Genomic DNA, 19,542 nt, shown 5'->3' with positions numbered 1-19,542 from the left:
TGCTGTAAACACTTAAAAAGTGTTTTGTAAGTACAGTGCAGCGTTGCCAGATCGGAAAGGGGCTTCGGCACCAAATCCTGGCCGAAATTTCACCAGATTTCACCAGCACTAAAATATGGCTCCTATGAAGTATTTCCGGCTTTTTTACGTTTTTACAGCGAAAAATGAAAGCAGTATACCTTTCGTTGGTCGGAAAATTTCGTGGCGTAGCTATACTAGGGACCTTAGGCGTAAACACTCTGAGGCGACATTTTCTAGTTTCATTTTCTAATGTGGCGATCCTAGCGGCCCGGAGCCGCTGCGGGGGCGTGGGTTTCATTTTCCTTCAATCCTTCTCTCTCCACCTCACGGGGCCGCCGCATATGGGCCGGTGTTTACATATGGGCCGGTGGGCCAGCGCGGAAACCTTTTTGAATATATTTTCCGACAGACCCAAGGTGCTTCTCCGCTGCGGAGATGACTGTTTTTGTATCACCAAAAAAAAAAAAGAAAGACAGCAGACAACTTCCTGTTGCACCTCAATTCGATTGAATCAGCAATTCAGTCCACCATGGAAAGAGAGACAAACACAATTCCTCCTTGTTTTGACGAAGAGACAGGCAAATCAATTCAGCCTTAAAGTGGTAAACCTACCCATACCGAAGCTACCTACAATTTGATTCTTACCACCTAAATTCACACGCCATCTGTATTTTCGGCTTTCGACAAACGTAAAAAGGAAGAAAAAGCCGTCATCGCGGACCCGAAGACAAACGGCTACACCAGCAACTTTATTCACCGCGTCAAACGCCGTTTTCACCGATCGAGAAAGTGATTCATGACAAGAGGATGGAAGCGGTGCACTAAGGGCGGCCACCAACCAAGAAATTTCCTCTCCTTCAACGCCGCCAGTCAACAACCCTCTCCCTGCCCCCTCCCCACCTCCACCCCCTCCGCCGACGACAAATCCGTGCAACAACAAAGACCAAGAAGCGCTACCCCCTTTCCTCCTTTCCTCTATGGCCACCCTACAAGTGCCACAAGCATGGCGGAAACAATACTACAGTGCCTAGAATAACAATACTTTTCTCTTCTTTCCTCCATGGCCCCAAGCCTCAATGTCGAGAAAGTGGTGCCACCTGCAGATGAAAGACTACAAAACGGTGTAAATTTGACTAGTTCAAGTGACAAGCCATTTCTCAACATTTTTCACCAGTTTTCACCAGATAATGTCTGGTGTGGCCGTTCCGGTACATCAACACCAGTAGCCCCCAAATTTCACCAGATTTTTCCAATCTGGTGCCGAATTTCACCATCTGGCAACGCTGGTACAGTGCCAGTGGAGTGAACTGGCAAAAATGCTTGGGTTTTTGGCACGGCCACTGGGACTGTGCGCTGAGTGTGTTGAAGAGTATCAGCCACGGAGGTATCAGCTAGCAGACGACGTCAGCGTCGACGCTCATTCGGCGACCTTCCGTAAAGGCTAACTGTCTGCTATCAGCCGTGCTCATGAAGCGACCACTGAAGACAATGCCCCCGTCAACCAGGAAGTACGTCTGCGCACCCAAAAGAGAGTTTGCACCTGAAGCTGTAATCGTTCGTGGCTGCTTAAAACTGAATGTGGAAAGGAGACCGTGGGCCGGTAGGCTTGCCAACAATAATACTGCTGCACAGAAGACACAAAGATACGTGGTTTCGTCAATTGCCGCTGCCGCGCAGTGAAGCTCTTTCTCCTACATAAGGCTGTTGTTCCTAGTTGCGTTAGGTTAACTTTCAGCGCTCGGACAGCATGAATGGCGAATGCAGCAGCTCCGTTCGAAGCTCTCCCTTGACGATGAGGTAACGCTATCGCGTCGTAGATGTCCCGTGCAACTTTTTTTATGTGCACGCTTCAGTCTGGAGTACCTATCTAGTGTGACACGGAAAAGATTGTATAATGACCTCGTTGATACAGTACTACCCATACCATTATATAGAGTAATGTACCGAGCAGGGCCAGGACAGGATGTCCGAAAGTGTGTGAAAAGAATGGCGGTGACACCATCGGTGAAGACCATCTTCTGCAAACTTTATACTGGAGTCTTACCCGTAAAAACGTGGAAAAAAGAGAAGGGGTTGTACGTTCAATTGGGCGTCGACTGCTACCCATGTAAAAGGCCCGATACAGTCGAACATGCGGTTTTGGAGTGTTGGGGCAGCGTCTTTTTTGGTGGGGGACGTGCTTCAGTGCACCCTAAAAAAGGATTTCCCACTTGACGCTCACGGAATCATGATTTTACCGATCGAGTGCGACAATGGTGTGCCCTCCTCGTGGTGGTCCTGGCTCTGCACGGAATATGGAAATCACGTATGGCCATATGCCCATCGTGACGTTGACACGAAGCGTGCAAAGAATACTTCGCCGAGTCTATGAGGATGAGGATGAGCTCAGCCCGACTCTCCTGATTGGCTGCCCGTGATATAAACGCTCACAAACCTGAAGCAATTTTAACCGTCTTTCTACTAGTAGTCGGCTAGCAGTTTTATCATTGTAGATATTGTTTTTGGTTTTGTTTGTTGGTGCATGGTTTTTGTCAAAGCAAGGCAATAAAGAAAAAAAATGGAATGGCGCAATCGTGCAGACGTCGGCTTCGTAACGCGAGGGCCCAGGTTCGATTCCAACCACGGGAAGTGTTGTTAAAGCGGAGCTTACTTGGTCTCACTGATGGCGGCGTCGTTACCTAAGACGCACTGCAGGGAATAAGGTAGCCAGAGGCATCATGGCTTCAAACCCCACCACTGAATAAATTGGTTAACCTGCCTACCTACCTACCCAAATCAAACTTTATACAATGCACATGATGGTGGTGATGACAAAAAAAAAAACTTCCCATGGGCGGAATTGAACTCGGGGTCCCTCGCGTTATGAAGCTGTTTATCCGATGGCACCATTCTGACGTGGCTGAAGTGGTTTGACTGTTGACGCGAATTTGAAAACTTCACTTTGAACGATGACGATGGATGGGGGGAATGTCCCCGGGTTTCGTCGTGAGGGAGTCGTTTGCTGTTATCTGAATTTAGACTTTGACTTGCAGGCAGTTTGTGCTTTGGTTGTTGACACTTGAACTTTGGTACTTCGCTATTAGATGCAAGGCATCTCTTACACTCGGCCTGTCCCTCCATCCATCCGGCGTCCGTCCGCAACCCACCTCCTTTCCCCTCGCCCGCCAGCTGCGTTAGCACGTTCTCGCCATGCCAGCTGTGGGTTAGTGCGCATGCGTGTCTCTCTCTCTCTCAGTCCGTCCGCAACCCTCCTTCCCCTCGCCCGCCAGCTGCGTTAGCACGTTCTCCTCGCCATGCCAGCTGTGCGTTAGTGCGCATGCGTGTCTCTCTCTCTCTCATTACTCTCTCTCGCAGAGCGGCTATACGCCTCGAGCGCGGCCTGTAGGGGCGCCACTGAAATCCCCCTAGCGGCCCGTTTCGAAAGCAGGCGCGGGAGTCCACGTCCGGCTCCCCAGTGCCGCCGCTGCTTTTGCGGCACGTTCACGGCTGAGATTTACCGTTTGCGGGCGTTTTAAATCATTGTTTATGTGGAGCAGTCACTCTGTTCGCAAATGGGGTGTGTTTACGAGAGTATAAATGTTTCTGGCGTGACCTTAGTGTGGTATATTCGATCCGTATAAGCGCCAGATGTGTGTCACAGGCCAGCGTCGCGGAACCGGCGTATGATGGAGCCGATTGCAGTTACACTGACCTGAATTTACTAACAGTGTCTCCGTAACCACCGGGTCCTCAGATGTTCATGATACGGCTATACACTACGATTTAAATCGGTTTTGTTCGCAATCAGCGGAGCACTCATACCTAACAGCACGCCAGTTACGTTTGCCAATAATATACCTCAGATATTGATCACCACCATTTACAAGCCAGTCTGTGTTAATTTCGGGAATATTCAACAAAAGTACGATGGACAATGCATAATTATACTCGGGGATCAGCACACGACAGAGTCATCTTGTCGTGAGGTGAGCGCCCGAAAACATTCATCTGCTACATATATCCTCTGCGAGCAGCGCGGAGACGGGCTTAGAATATAATCCGCGTCCGCGACTAATCCTTCTTCGAAATATCGTCATATGGCACAGGGAGCCTGCAGAATAAAGCAGAAACTGAAATCAGAGGGTCTTATCACATACCACCCGTGCACTCTTCCAACGACACCTTTCATCGCTTGTTGAACAGCCTACCCTGTATACTTCCAAAGATGCGTCCGCCGTACGATCAGCTGTTCGTTGAAGTAGAAAAACAAAAAGAAAGTGAATGCGAGATTTGTGTGTGATTACTGAAAAGTTCATTGCTTGATTACGCTCCGCATTTGTACACAGCGTCCCCTCCCCCCCCCCCCCCCCCCCCCCCCCTACCGATGTCTCACGAAATAGCAGTGCATTTCGCGTATAGTTGGTCTAGTGAACCCTACCTGGCTGAAGTTTCGACGAACGTCTTTAGCATGTCAGAAGCTGCACTGTGTTTTTTTTTTTTCATTTCTGTTAGAGCTATTACGTTTCTTAATTCCGCACTTGCACAACATTTATTCTTCCGGGCTTTCATTAACTTGCCTTGGTTCTTGCTATATGGCGTGTGTGGGCACATATTTAACGACGCACAGGCTTGGAATATACTTAACATTTTCGCAGGGTTTATATCTTATAAAAGGCATAAGTTATTGTCCGGGATTGGGTAATCACATCCCCGAAACATATTTTTCTGCGGCGTATACAGTCGAATCCACTTATAACGATACCGCTTATAACAATATATCGGATATAACGATGGACAACGATTGCACCGTCCAATTTTGTATGCTTTCTATGGTAAAATAACCCGCTTATTACGATGCTCCCGAGCCGCGATATCGGATATAGCGATTGAATCCGCTTACCGCGCGCGCCGAAAATGCGAAAATGCGTCACGAGGAGGAAGCAGGCGAGGAGGAAGCGATCCCAGGGAAGGCCACGGAAGCACCCGACGATGAAGGGGTGCCACAGTTATGGTCGACGCTTCACGAAGACGCGTCGGGTCTCGATGATTTTCTCCATGCCGACGATGGTGGGGAAACGTCCGAGTGCCTCAGTGACGAGGCGATCGTTGCGAGTGTGCGTGGTGCAGCGGACAGCGGTGAGAGCGACGACGACGACGACGCGGCTGAGCAGCCTAACCAGGTACCGTCATCGCACGAGGCCCAACGAATGATACAGTCCCTACGGGACTTCATTTTCGCGAAGGACCTCCCGCTCAGCTATGTGGAGCAATTAGATGCTCTCGAAAAAGATGTGCGTCAGCTTCGCGTGAAGCAGTCAAAGCTGACTGACTATGGCTTTTCTGCAAACGAGTAATTGCACTACCTCACTTGCATGCTAATAAAATGTTTTGATCTCTCTTGTGGCTTTTTTCTCCTCGACCCGCTTATAACGATTATCGGTTATAACGATGGGATTTTCTTGGCACTTGGAAATTGTTATAAGTGGACTAGACTGTATATGCGAAACGAAGCCGCATTCGTTGTCCACGCAGCAAAATAAAGCCAGCCTCTCATTGTGCCAGTATCAGGTCTAAACGAGGCGACAGTAGAATTCATTTGTGCCTGATGTTTTGGAGGTGACAAGGGTGATACGTTGCTGCCGTCGCTGACGCCCGGAAGAGCGGCGACGAAGCGCGCAGAACCGCGTCCCCGGGTAGCTCTTGCAGGCGATCGCGTACTGTACGAAGACGCAGCTGCTTTTTAAGTGACCTAAACGTACTCTTTGCCTATAGACGTCACCATAACAAGTTTTTTTAGGCCGCGTAAAGGCGAAAAAATTCCCCGCATTTCCCCGAGGGGAAGAATGTGAAAGTGGGAATTCACGAGTTGAATTTGCGCGGTTCGGTAATGTTCGCGAAAGAGAGATCACACACACACACACAACTACAAAGAAAGAAAGATGCATTAATTCACAGACACCTATTTGTGTTGTCGCAATTGCTAGAGCGGATCTCAGCTTTGAAATTTCGTGTCAGTACTCCTTTAAGCGGGTGCATTAGCCCTTCTCACGCCCGATTCCTGGCCAATCCCCCACGTGGGTATGTGCCGTGTCAGCGGCCAGGCAGCGCGCGCCCATCTCCCCCCGTTGCCAAGGAAGACGAGGAGATTCCTGGCCAATCCCCCACGTGGGTATGCTATGCGGACATCGCCGGTGGACGCAGGTTCAGGGTCGCTTAAGAAGTGCATCGCACTTAAAAGAAGCGAAACAGAACCAAAACACGGCACGAGCCCCTATCAGCCACGCAGCGCAAATCCCGTCAACACCGCGGAGAAGCGGCGGCAGGCGGCGCAGCGATCGCGAAGCTCGAGGCGTATATAACCGCGGTATCTGCAGCGCGCTCCGTCAGTCGCTCTTGCTGCTACTGCTCCGACTGCTGCTCCGATTAGTTGAAATGGACACTAACATGCCTGCTACCGCGTAATTGGAAATGTACGTGTGATTGAGCATCATTTAAGGTTCGCTAGCTTGATGTTGGTCAACTTGAGGTGGGTTGAGGCCCAACCTCTGGACCAACATCAAGATAGGATCGTTCCCATAGAGGACGACATCATTCGCAAGATCAAGGTGCTCCCCTTGCCGCGGAACGTCCACCCGGACAGGAACGCGGAGAGGAGAGCGGCGCGAGCCCGAGCGCTCGCCGAGGCACACAACAGTGACGAAGGGGCAGTATACGTGGATGCAGCCAAGCACCGCGACCGCCCCAACACATATGTGGTGGTGGTCGTACGAGCCACCACCGGGGAACTACTGAACGCCTGCAGCATCAAGTCCCGAACGGCCGCGCAGGCAGAGGAGGCTGCCATAGCCCTAGCGCTAGCGAGCAGCCCCACAATCACCACGGTGCTCAGCGACTCGAGGACCGCAGTAGCAAGCTACGCCAGGAATGCCGTGGGCGGGACTGCAGCGAGCCTGCTCCCCGAGCGCAAGGAGACTGCAACGTACATCCGCTGGTTCCCCGCACACGTGGGGGGCATTGCGGGTGGCACCGTCAACCGCAACGAGGAGGCGGACGCCATCGCACGCGAGCTCGCGCACCGTGCGGTGCCCCCCTGCCCATCGTCTGCGGCGGAGATCATGGAGCCCCTGACCAACTACGGGGACATCCTTCACTGGCATCGTGCGGGAAGACGCGCCCTGCCCCCACCTCACCCGAGGCTCAAGAGAGGCGAAGCCGTCCTCCTCCGGTAACTACAGACTGGATCCGTGCTGACTCCAGCGCTCGCGCGCCACGTGTGCCCTGGAACTTACGAAAGTGCAGTGTGCAGTGTGTGCGCGTTGGTGACTGCAGACCTGGCCCACATCATGCGGGGATGTGAAAGACACAGTGCAGTGGGGAGCCCAAAAGAGCTACCACCGGACATTATAGGACTCGTGAGCTCGCCCGAATACGAGCGGCAACTGCTGGCAGTCCAGCGGCTCGAGGCTGCTCTGGCCCGGCAAAGGCGAAAAGGAGACCCTCCTTCGGGAGGGGACTCGCCGAGTAGCCTGAACCGGTGCCCAGGCATAGCTTCGGGGTCTGCTTAGTACATAGACAGGCGGTGGCGAAGCCCTGCGTGGCCTGACCCGCCTCCCCGCCGGAAATTTTCAATAAATGTCATTTTCTCTCTCTTAAGGTTCGCTACACTTCAACCACATTTGGGTAACCAACATAACGGAAACGCGAATTGAACCCCGTGAGATGCTTTGCATCACCCCAGGGTTCCCCTCGCGGAAGATGGTGGCAATTTTTTTAAATTTTAGCCCGCAAGAAAGCTTCGCGGTTCGAATTTTTTGTGCTTGATGTGCCTTTGGGGCAGTGTTGTGCGGAACGGCGTTACAAGGAACGGCGTTCCTGCAACTAGTTCCTTTTTGGAGGAACGGAGGAACGCCACCGTTCCTTTAAGGGTCGGTGGAACTGTAACGGTAACTCGTTACGTTTTTGAAGGAACGGCAGGAACGCCGTTCCTGCCGTTACATCGCTAGGATCTGGCTGTTTTTGATGCCAAGACTCAAGTACAAAAATCCACAAGTCGCTATTCCGTTCCTCTTCCTATAAGATGGTCAGTTTGCCCGCCCTTCAGCCGTACGTGCTTCCTCGAAGGTCAAAGGCAAAAGAATAACCACGCAGCAGGCAGCAGCTTGTGCTTGCTTTCATGTTGGTTGCTTACGCGGCGTTCGACGGGTGAATTGCGTAGCCGCGAGAATGCTTTTCACCCTTCATCGTTTGTCTGGGGAGGCCAGAATGAGGCCAGAACGAGGAACGAGCTGTCGTTCCTATTTTGGAGGAACGTGTAAAACACTGCTTTGGGGAAGCCCATTGTGTAAATTGGTTTTGTGCAGTGCGTTTTGGGCATAACGATGTGGATTTTAGACTTGAAGACATTGGCTTTCGACGAGAGAAAGTTTCGCCTTTCAACCATCTTTCACATCACCCACGATCATCATCATTGTCAGGGAAAGTTGGATTTCCTGCAGTGCGTTTTGGAGCAACGTCAGCATCGGGGCGGCATAGAAAGCTTTGCTTTAAAAATAACCTTTCATTCATTTCTAACATTGGCGGCACCACCTCTACAGAACTGAAAAGATCGTTGACGATTTTATCTCTTCATATGTTGTCATTTGCACTAGTATTTTTTCGCATTTGCAGTTGCAAGCGTTATCTGTATCTACTTCCTGTGTTTCGTGAGCCTAGTGCTCGAACATGACATGCCGCGCAAGTTACGCTCTTGTTGCTCCCCTCTATGCAAAGATTAGCAATACTTTGGCTATGGCCGGGTTTGCTAATCACTGTGATCTCACAGCCTCAGATGGCCAAAAATTTATATTTGGTGGTATTAATGACCAAAAATATATTACGCCTGGCAATGGCCACACTTGAACGAACCAATTTAAATTCAAGTTGTGCTGCTGAGCCCAAGAATGCGGGTTCGATTCCCGGTCGTGGCGGCCGCTTTTCTGATGGAGGCGGGAAGCAAAAACACCCGTGTGCTCGAGATTTCAGCGCACGTTAAAGATCCCTAGGTGGTCAAAATTAATCCGAGTCATCCACTAGGGCGCGCCTCATCACCTGCGTTTCGTCGGCGCGTTAAAACCCTACTATCACCATCAGCACAGAATGCTGCTTTCAGATAGGGCGCAAAGCGCAAACTGCGGTATTAACTGCGGCATGAATATGGGAAGTTGGAAACCTACCTTAAAACGTTGGTGAGTTACACGGTTACTTGAGCTAGAGTGAACTAGAATTCTAGTTCACTATACTTGAGCCGCTTCCCATCGGTTGTACGCATGCCTCGTCGTCCACCGTTGTCATGCGAGTGGTGGCTGGCTCCCTCTGGCTCACGCAATTGGCAAGGTCGTTTTTGGCGGGCCTGTTCCCAGGGCAGCAGCTTTGGCTAAGGCTTCTGCATGAATCAAGTTAGAACTCGGAACAAAATGGCAGCATCTCCTCTCCGTGGGTAATGGCGAGGGTGCGGTGTACGGGGACTCGAAATGACACCCAGGTTGCGCCCGAGTGGCATCCGATTTGCGCCCCGACCGTCATTCGATTTGAGCCGTGAGTTGCACCTTGATCATTCCCTAAATGAAACTGCAACTCATGGCTCAAATCGAATTTCGTTTGATTTTCGCTTGATGGTGGTGTGCGCAAGGATGGACGCGGGCGGGCATTGGGAGGTCCTAAGGTACTCCGCACCGTTACAGGTGAGACAATAAGCCGTTTGACTCTCGGGTACTAACTCACGGTCGTAGCCCAATGGGTAAGACGTCTACCAGACACAGGCTCGAATCCTGCCGGTGCCTGTGTGATTTTTTGCGATTGTAAATGCTATGCGCACGGACGCGGACGGACATTATGCCGTCCTAAGGTGCTCCGCACCTAAAATGCAAGCAGTCCTGAGATGGCCGTCTTCCAGAAGGTAGGCGGTCTTAACGATCTGAGGGCGAATGAGACCCGCTTTATGCGAGACTATGTATATCTGTGTGCGGAGTGAACGAAAATATTCTGTTCACTGTTACTCTGCTCATGTCAAGGGCTTGATGATCTCTACGAACACGTATTCGGTCCGCGCTCACTGCACTGTCATCACCGTGCACGCCCGGGGCTCGCAATACGCAGGCGCGGTAGCGACAATTGCGGACGCACAGTACTTCTAGAGACATTGCACTGTAATTTCCGCTCTCATTCATTGACACAATGTGCTACCGAGAGGCATTTTAAATGTATCTAAAACATGGTTAGCATGATATATATTTTATTTATATGAGAGAGAGAGAGAGAAATAAGAGTAGGCAGTCAAGAAATCCAAGGAAAGCAAAGGGGGTGGAAATGTGGTGATTACCTCTACGCTACCGGTGGTGCTGTGCCAACGCCAGCGATAGTGATTGATTGATTGATTGATGACACCAAGAGCTGAATAATGACGGACACACAGAAAATATATTCACGAGACAATTACAAAGCAATGCCCATGAATGAAATCGAAACCAAATCTAGCAAAGACAGTCCTATGAAAATGTATCCACAAAAGTTCCCGCTCACATGCAGGGGTCTGGAGCAGATGCATTGGAGCGGTGTCCTTGCCGTGGACGCTGTGGCGACATGTGCCTGTCCGAGTGATCAAAATAGCGGGTTTACTGGCCTCAAGAACGCATCGTGAGTTGCACTTGCCAGAGAGAGAGAAGGTTATTTAATGTGAACTCGTGAGGTCAGCCCTGCTAGGGACAAGGCTTGCTACACCAGATGGGGGGTGACTACGTTGATGAGTGGTGAATATTAGACATTAGGGTTACAGCAGGAAGAAGACAAACAAGAAACGTTGAAAAAAAAAATCCCTCCATCTCCACGAAGGGAATGATGATGAGAGGGGCGAAGCTAAAATGGTTATCGGTGAAACCGTGAAACATTATTATAGGTCTTCTTGACGGCGGGCACCATCTGAATGAGTGAAGGACATAAGGCGCGTTCGTAGCACGACCAACTATACTTCTGCCCGCCCAGCGAGCGCGGCCCCAGCACCGCCATCGCAGGGACAATTTTCGCCGTTGCTAGTGGACTGGCGCTAGTTACGCACTGTCGTTCCTTGCCGCCGCGCTTGCCGCACGCGTGGGCGCAGTCCTGCAGAACGCGCTATTGCAGACGCGGCGTGGAGCGTAAGTTGCGTCTGCTGTATGTAAAGCACATAGTTTCAGACGTGAAAAATACAGCTTATTCAGTCCTCTGAAGCCAGTTTTTCTTTTGAAAGAGCACGATGGTATACTGTTTTGTACCAAATTGTAGATCTGAAGAAAGTAAGTTGAGAAATGTGTTCTTTCACGAGTTCCCGTCACCGAAGTTTGAGACAAATGGATAAAGACAATCTCAAAAAAAAAGATAAGAACACCCTTTGTTTTATTTTAATTTTTTTTCCCTTCGTAATTGTGTTTTATGTTTGAAATTATGCGCTTTATCGCTCAACCGATCCCGACAAATTAAAGATAGCAAGCTTCGCTCCGCACATTATCGTATTTTATAATGGACGATTGGTTTTAAATAGCAACGAGCAGTGTGCTCTGTCTTTACACCAGAGGGAACCTTCATGTTCCCACCGAATTTTTGGTGTGTTTTTTAGGTTATCCATTTCCAAGCATCAAGGCCAGCACAGTGGGCCTCATTGCGGGCTTTCGTAAGAGAACCGTCGAGGAACACACTAAGTGCTCACTCTGCGTGGACCGGCTTAAAGCGCCTCGTTCATTGGGCCTGCCACTGCGGTGATCTTCACTTTGGACGGGGTGGGCTATTTTATCCGAGGCTTCAGTTCCTGGAATTCGTCTGTGCAGTGGAAAGAGCGGCCCAAGCATTCGCAAAACTTGCGATATGCTACAAAAACACCGATTGCACTGTTTGTGAGGGCGATGCTACCAGCTGCACTGGAAAACAAGCTTTTTAGCCACAACGGCTCAACGGATTGTCAAACCAGGGCAGTGGTTGAGCTCGGGCTGGGGTAGTTCAGCCGACCTTGTTTCACAAATTTTTTTCCGGAGAAGACGGCCAAGAGTGGCAAAGGGAAAAGGATTGCGGAAAACCAGACTTTAGAATAGTGCTGAAAGTGTGACTACTGTGGTCCATTGTTCAAGTGAAGTGTATGGTTGTGAACGAAAATGAACTTTTGAAAAAAGAACTGTCAAAGTGAAAAGGACAGTGCAATACTAGCGTTCATTAATGTTCTGAAAACCGGACTACAGTGTGGCATTGTGTGTCTAAGCCATGACATTGTGTATGTAAATAAAAGTAGCCTGCAAATAGGCCTAAAATGTCATCTTTGTTGAGCCAGTAGTGTACAGGTCATTGTAGCACTTCATATGCACTCGCAATAAAAAATTTCCAATATATTTGCAAGGAAGGGGCCAAATCATCGTCGCTAATTAGTGCGTGTAAGACCGTAACTAGTATCTTCGGTGATTCAATTTTTGCATTTTGTTTTCCGAGCAAAGAAAATTTGTCCACATCCTCATAGCAAGGAAAAACCGCTACACTTCATGAGGAATTTCAACAGAAAGCTTCAATTTATTGTGTTTACTCTAACAAAAAGAGTTCCTGGGAAGCTTTTATCACATAAGTTTCGTTTATGCTATGAACTTCCCAATGTACATCAAATTCGGGAATAACCTTCCCCTGCGAGTATGAACCTGTACACTTTGGTTAGCTAGCCAGTTCCGTTGTCAGTGCGTTAGATAATGTTATTTCTTTTCGGCATCGCTTCATATCAGACCACGAAACTAAATGCGTCGCGTGCACCGTAACGCATCTCACAAAGGGAAAGCCAGTCAAAAGGCCCCGCCCCGCCTTAACACTCTGAATAAAAAAAAGAAACCTGCATTCAGAGATGGTCAGCGTAAAACTGCTACTTATTCATTCGTAATTACCTAAATCAGTTACCTGAAGTCTGAATAAACATGAATTCCCGCGCCTGACGGCTGCTACTAGCGCTCAATCACGCAGTGCCAGCGTAGCCGCCGCTCCCCGCAACAGTGCGTAAAAGCGCCCCTAGCGGCCTCACGCGAAACGAGACTCGGCGCAAGCGCTCCCATAGAACGCCTCTGGCTGGGCAGGTCCGAAGTAAAGTTGGTCGTGGTTCGTAGCCATGTTTGCGTCTCGGTTTGTAGCGCAGTGGGAATTGCGCCACGTACTTCCCGTCGCGGCCAGAGAGTCGTGGGATCGAAACCGGGCGCCGCCGCGTCAAGACCACCACTCCTCGCTCGCAAAGCTTGAGACTTCCCACCGCTCCGTTGACAAGCCCGTCGACGACGTCGATGTTTGTGGTGATTATGTAGGGCTTGTTTGGGACGATGAGACTCTCCATGGGTAAGTTGGCGAATTCGGTGTGTGTCATTTTAGCCACCTTGGCCGTCGCCTTCTGCAGAGCGTCTTGTGTCGCGTACCCCCGGCATGTGTCTTGAGCTCGCAGGCGACGAACGAACCTCTTCTTCTTCCTCCCCTCCTTGTTGGGTAGCAACGAACGCGTTGAATGTTTTGACCTCTTCGGCCAATCTTTGGTTGGCCAATCCCTAGGGGGATCCTGCCACAATCATCATCGCGGTGCCGTGCCGTGTACAGCAGCAACGAGGGACGGGACAGGGTCCGAGCAAGAGAAGCTTCGCCCCTAAAAAAAGAAAGTAAAAACAAGAGAATGCTGCCAGCAGAGTCCGGACATAAAAATACAATTGAAAAGAGAATCGTTAATGTAAAAACTGGCGTTCAATTTTTCTTGGGTTGGTGTTGTTACTCTCTTTTTTTTGCACTTGCCAGAAGCCTCGTACTAAACACAATGCCGCAACGTACTGTGCAGCGGAAAGTATCAAGGCCTCAACATTACGAAGGTCGCATGCAGCACTGTAAGAAAAAAGGGAATCCGTACTGATTGCTTTTATAGCGTCAGTCGTTGGCTACTGAATTGACCCCCTTTAGACTCTTCAGTAGAGAGTCACCAGACTCCTCTGAACAACAGTCCCGGAACTCCTAGGCCAAGAGTCGAAAGAGAGTATGGAGGACTCCATAAGATGTAGTCACCATGACTCCACATAGGGGATAAAGAGAGTCCAGTTGACTATTTTGTGACCCCGCTAATAAGTCCCCCTGACTCTTCTTGAAAGAGAGCCCCGAGACTCCTGCAGACCAAGAGTCCAAAAGGAGTATGCATGACTCTATCCGACGTAGTCATTGCAAATCCAAATCGACGAAAAAAGGGGGTCCTGTTGACTATTTTGTGAGCCCCTGTAATGGGGGTCGCCAGACTCGCGAGTGAGACTCGCGAGTCGGCAACGGCGAGGTCACGTCTCGGCTGAGTAGCAGGTAATCACTATAGGACGACGCCGAGGCCCGCGTCGCGGCGCGTAAAAACGTCGTTCTGCCGGCTTAAATATAGTTTTTTCAATCCAATCAATCCAATTTCCTTGTGGATTAAGATCTGCGATATCAGGGATGGTAACATTGCAACAGGCGTGAAGGAATTTTCGAAGAAATAATTTTTAGAATAAAACTTACATGAACCACTACATATTAACACTCATCCATTAAAGTAGCCATGAAAAGAAAACACAAGTTTGGTTCATTCAAAAGATTGCCTCGTTAGAATCATACTGACACCACTTTTAACATAAATTTCGCTGAAATAAGCTACATAATTAGGAAAAAAGGGAATGGCCATGCGACCCACTAGCTCATTTCCCGCAACAGAACCTATGATGTCATACCAGCCAGCTCTGCGATTCGGGGAGAGCGGGGGGAAACGTCAATTAGGCAGAGCTTATAAGTGCCAAACGAGCTATTCGTGCTTAAATTTAGGGCACATTCTTTTTAAAGCCGTAAGAATGGTGGGACAAACAGTGAACGTTACGAAAGCAGAGGTAAATATGGAAGAACCGACGCGTACTGCTATTGGAACTGCGCGTACTATGCTTGGTTTAGCTGCACAGGACTGCGGGGCTTTGGGGTTGTCTCAGACGACACTTGCCGATTGACGCAAGCAACGGTGTCTTACGTGAACATGTTTGTCGAGCGTGCACTATGTTTTACGAAATGATTATTTTATCCCTGAACAAGAACAAGCTAGGTTTAAATACGGTCAAAAACAAACCAAAGGCAGTAAACGGCTTGCCACGGTATGGTGGCACCATCTAGGTTCACTAACAGTAAACAAGGCTTCCTAATCGGCTGCAGAGTGGTTTCCCGTGATGTCATTGCAGACCACGAAAACGCACGACTCAGCGGGAAAATCAAAATTTTAACTTAAATGAATTGATTTCTCAGTAAAAGCATCGTTTGCATTAAGCGCTGGGGGCACTATAAAACACGAAATCTTTCGAATAACACAAACTTGTATTTTGTCTTCATGGCTCTTTTAAGGGTATGTTGGAAAGAAGCCCAATGAACGTTTTCTTTCCAGTTGGAACTGCATTGCATTTTAAAATACCTCTTGTGCAATGTTGCCAATTTTGAGCAGGCCATCTGAAAGAGTGGCGCAAAGAGTACTTCCATTCTAATGTTTAGCTTAGCAGCCCCTTTATGTGTATCCACAAGGCTTGTGATTAATGCTTCCGGATGGTTTGAAGTAGAGAAGTCTGGAGCACTACAGCGGCTCAAGCATGTGCAAAATATCTGAACTCAGCCGTAAATGCGGGCGCAGAAAATCGCGCCACCGAGTGAGACCGGACACACTTGGCACCGCGATTGGAAGCCCGTGGTCTCCGCGATTTGCTGCCGGCGGGGCGCCGACGGCAGCCGATCGCGGAGGCCACGGGAAGCCTCAAAGCTTGCGGACGCAGCGAATACTGTTGATTAAACCTCAGCATTTCTGCCCAATCATGGTGCTGCGGCGAGCAACGCCGCGACTTGCGCTGCCCGCCGCATCGCTGATTCAACGGTTGCTCCTGGCGATTTTATCTGTTGTTTTTATCGCCGAAATTTTGTTCTAGACGCGCGCAGAAAGTGCAACGAAGGATTGAGAGTTAAACTGTTGGCTGCCCGTTTGCAGTGCGCATTTGTTGAAAACTAGGATGTCATGCCATAGAGAAAGAAATACTGGTCATGCGGTGGGCGACAGAAGGCGGGAGCTTTGCCGCCGGTTTGAGCCGGTACTGCGTCGTGCCTGGACTTCTCCCGTCAGTGAGAATTTTGCGCTCTGGTCACTCTTAAATAATATTGCTAATACGGACGTTTCTTACGCCTTTCTTCGCAAACAACACCAGTTTTACCTGTGCGCGCGTGTGACGTTGTATTGGGAATCTGACGACCATCTCGTGGCACGGGATACGTTCGGAGCACCCTATCACCGCTCTCGCCGCGTCCGCGGAGGCTCGTCGAAGTGGTGAGTTCCGTGGCAAAGAAGCGGGGCAAGTAGATGCGTGCGAAGAAGCCATGGGCTCAAGCGCAAGTTCATTTTGTTTGGACTTCATCTCAAAAATTCCCCCGCATTTCCCCGAGGGGGAGAATGTGAAAGTGCGAATGCACGGTTGTCGGCCCGCTTGCGGCGCTTGCGCTCGGCCCCCGCAGCCCACCGCCTCACCGCCTTCTCTTCCATCTCTTCCATCGGGTTTGTAGTATCACGTGTACACCACGCAGTTATCAAGCCGCTATAACGCCGCTGAGTCGCCAACGCACGCCGCTGACGACGTAGTTTGAATGCGTTAAAGATATAAGGCGCGTCAACACTGATATCACCGTCGCGTCCGTGGCTTGATCGGTAGAGCGTCGCGCTGCGGCCGCAAAGTCCGCGGATCGAAACCTGGCGCCGGATGCTGTTTCTTTATACCCCTGTCACACGGGCACTTTCAATCGCGATTGAGTCGATCCGGATCGAGCTCAATCCGGATCGGGCACCTGCTACACGGCAGTTTCAATCGCGATCGAGCTCGATCCCGCTCGAACTCAATCCTGGTTTCTCAAGCGCGATCGAGGCTTCCAAGCGCGATCGAACGAAGGCGGCGATACTCTCGTCCCCGCTCAGCAATGGCACAGAATGTGACAACTTCAACTAACGCCACAAATTGTGTCAAATAACTTGACTCAAATAAGCGTGAGGTAATATTTACATAGTTACGTATACCTACGACCGCGCGAAGTTACCAGACGCCGGCAGCAAGTACATGGTTAGCGCCATCTGGCGAACACGAGCGCAACCCGTGCAACTTCTCAATCGCGATTGAAACGTGCCGTGTAGCAGCGGCAGTACGTCGAGCGCGCTCGAAAACTCGATCGCGATTCACTTCAATCGCGATTCACTTCAATCGCGGACGCCGACGCCGCCGCCGGCGGTGGATGGTTTGGGGTCGCTTATAAAGTGTATTCACACTTTATAAGCGGTATTCGCTCGAGAGACCAGCACTTCTTGTTTCGCAACTATTGGGTCATAAGTCGTCGTTAAAGCCTCGTGAGTTGGAGGCAGGCGCGTGCTTTCGAGACAGCGGCGCAGCTGTCGTGGTGACCTCTGAGGTGCTGCCTCTAGGCCTGCATGCTTCCGGGACGGCAATGTAGTGGTCCCATATGATTTATGCGGTGCTGCCTCGTCAGGATAGCTAATAGGCCTTCGCAATGTCTTCGCGACGCTGACTGTTCCGTTCCAAAGGCCCTAAGGACTGAGCAGATGTCGTGTGAAATTTTAGGGGAAATATTTTAGAAGCATGGCGACCGCTCGACGCTGACGGCGTTCGGAATTCTCGCCGCACTCGTCCTGCGCCACTGAAGCACGGATCGCTGCTCGACGGTTCGCGGCCCCTGATGGTGCGTTTAGGGGCTGCGGCGAAGGCGAGTATTATTTTCTTTGTCTTCGGTTTGTTTCAGCATATATCCCCGTTCGCGTCTCATTCCTCTCCCTTTGTGTACTGTCTCATTTTGTTGTCGTCACGTAAACACGCACTATGGGTGTTTAGCTACAGGCAGGTGTCCGTTTAAAATCTGTCCTTTCTCTAGTTTGGCGCTCCTTGTAAGAGGTATTTCTTGCGAATAAAACGTATTTTTTCTCTCTTGCGTCTTGTGATACGGTGCCTTCCAGCCTCCCTTTTATTATCACGCCTGGCGTGGTTAATGGGTCTCATTTCCGGTGAGTCAAAGATGTTTCGTCCGTGTATCGCCGCTTACCTTGCTTCCTCCTCGCAGGCACTTCGACGTCTGTCAGGACTTTCCAGGCACACCATTTATGCCGACGATATCACCTTATGGGTGACGGGAGGCAGCGATGGCCATATTGAATCCTCGCTGCAACAAGCAATCGATGTGATCGAAGAACGGCTACAAGACACAGGCCTCTCATGTTCACCCACCAAATCGGAACTACTGATCCTACCACCCCACCAGCGGCACAAGAAGGAGGACACGGCTAAAATCATCACTCTCAAAACGAAGGGAGGAGCCACCATTCCACATGTCAAAACCTTACGAGCATTGGGATTGATAATAGAAGCGAGTGGTTGCAACGGGCAAACCATAAGCAAACTTTCGACAAAGGTCAACACAGCCACCAGGCTCATTCGAAGAGTGTCTACAAGACGATCAGGCATGAAAGAGGCAAGCCTCCTCAGATTGATGCAATCCTTTGCCATCAGTCACATTGCATATGTCGCTGCATATCATAACTGGAAGACAGCGGAGAGGCAGAAGCTAAATGCTATTATACGCAAGGCGTACAGAGAAATCCTGGGTCTCTATCCTCACGCAAGCACGGACAAGCTACTAGAACTAGGGGTACACAACACCCTCGAAGAGATTGAAGAAGCGGTGAGCACGGCTCAGCGAAATAGGCTAATGCAAACCCGCACCGGACGATACATCCTCAAACGCCTCGGAATCCACGGACAAGAGTCACCGAAAGAACAGGAAAGCACTGCAGTACTCCCTGAAGGCATACGGCGCGGCTTGCAGATTAGTCCGCTGCCTCGACATATGCACCCAGAACACAATGCAGAGCGGAGAAAGGCAAGGGCTAGAACCCTCATCGATACACATGGAACAGACACGGGCGCTCTCTACGTGGACGCAGCCCGATATCCGGATCGGACCGACACCTATGTTGCCGTCGTCATAGCCGCCACTACCGGAGAAATCTTCACCGCCGGCAGCATTAGGGCTAAAACAACACAGCAGGCAGAAGAAGTAGCCATTGCCTTAGCGCTCACTAACCCTAAGTGCACCACGATACTTAGTGACTCTCGTTCAGCAATCCTAAGCTACGCCAACAACAACGTGTCTGAGAGTGCTGTGAGGTTGTGCGGTGCCCTACCCCCCAGAACTGTGACCACAACGGTAAAATGGTTCCCAGCGCACATGGGACTTCCCCACTCAACCAAGGGACACCGCAACCGCAATGAGGAGGCGGACCAGGCGGCGCGTGCGCTAACCGGTCGAGACGCGTCGGGATGTCCGGATTCTCCATCTGCGGAACAGGAGCCCGACGAAGATTCAACGATCAACACGTACAGTGGGGTCCTCGAATGGTATCGATCCAGCCGTAGGACCATGCCCCCGCCACATCCAAGACTTACAAGACAAGAAGCA

The sequence above is a fragment of the Haemaphysalis longicornis genome, unplaced genomic scaffold (assembly GCF_048455015.1).
Source record: "Haemaphysalis longicornis isolate Haplotype H1 unplaced genomic scaffold, Haemaphysalis longicornis Haplotype H1 scaffold_4, whole genome shotgun sequence".
Taxonomy (NCBI): domain Eukaryota; kingdom Metazoa; phylum Arthropoda; class Arachnida; order Ixodida; family Ixodidae; genus Haemaphysalis; species Haemaphysalis longicornis.
Note: the sequence above shows the minus strand (reverse complement) of the source record.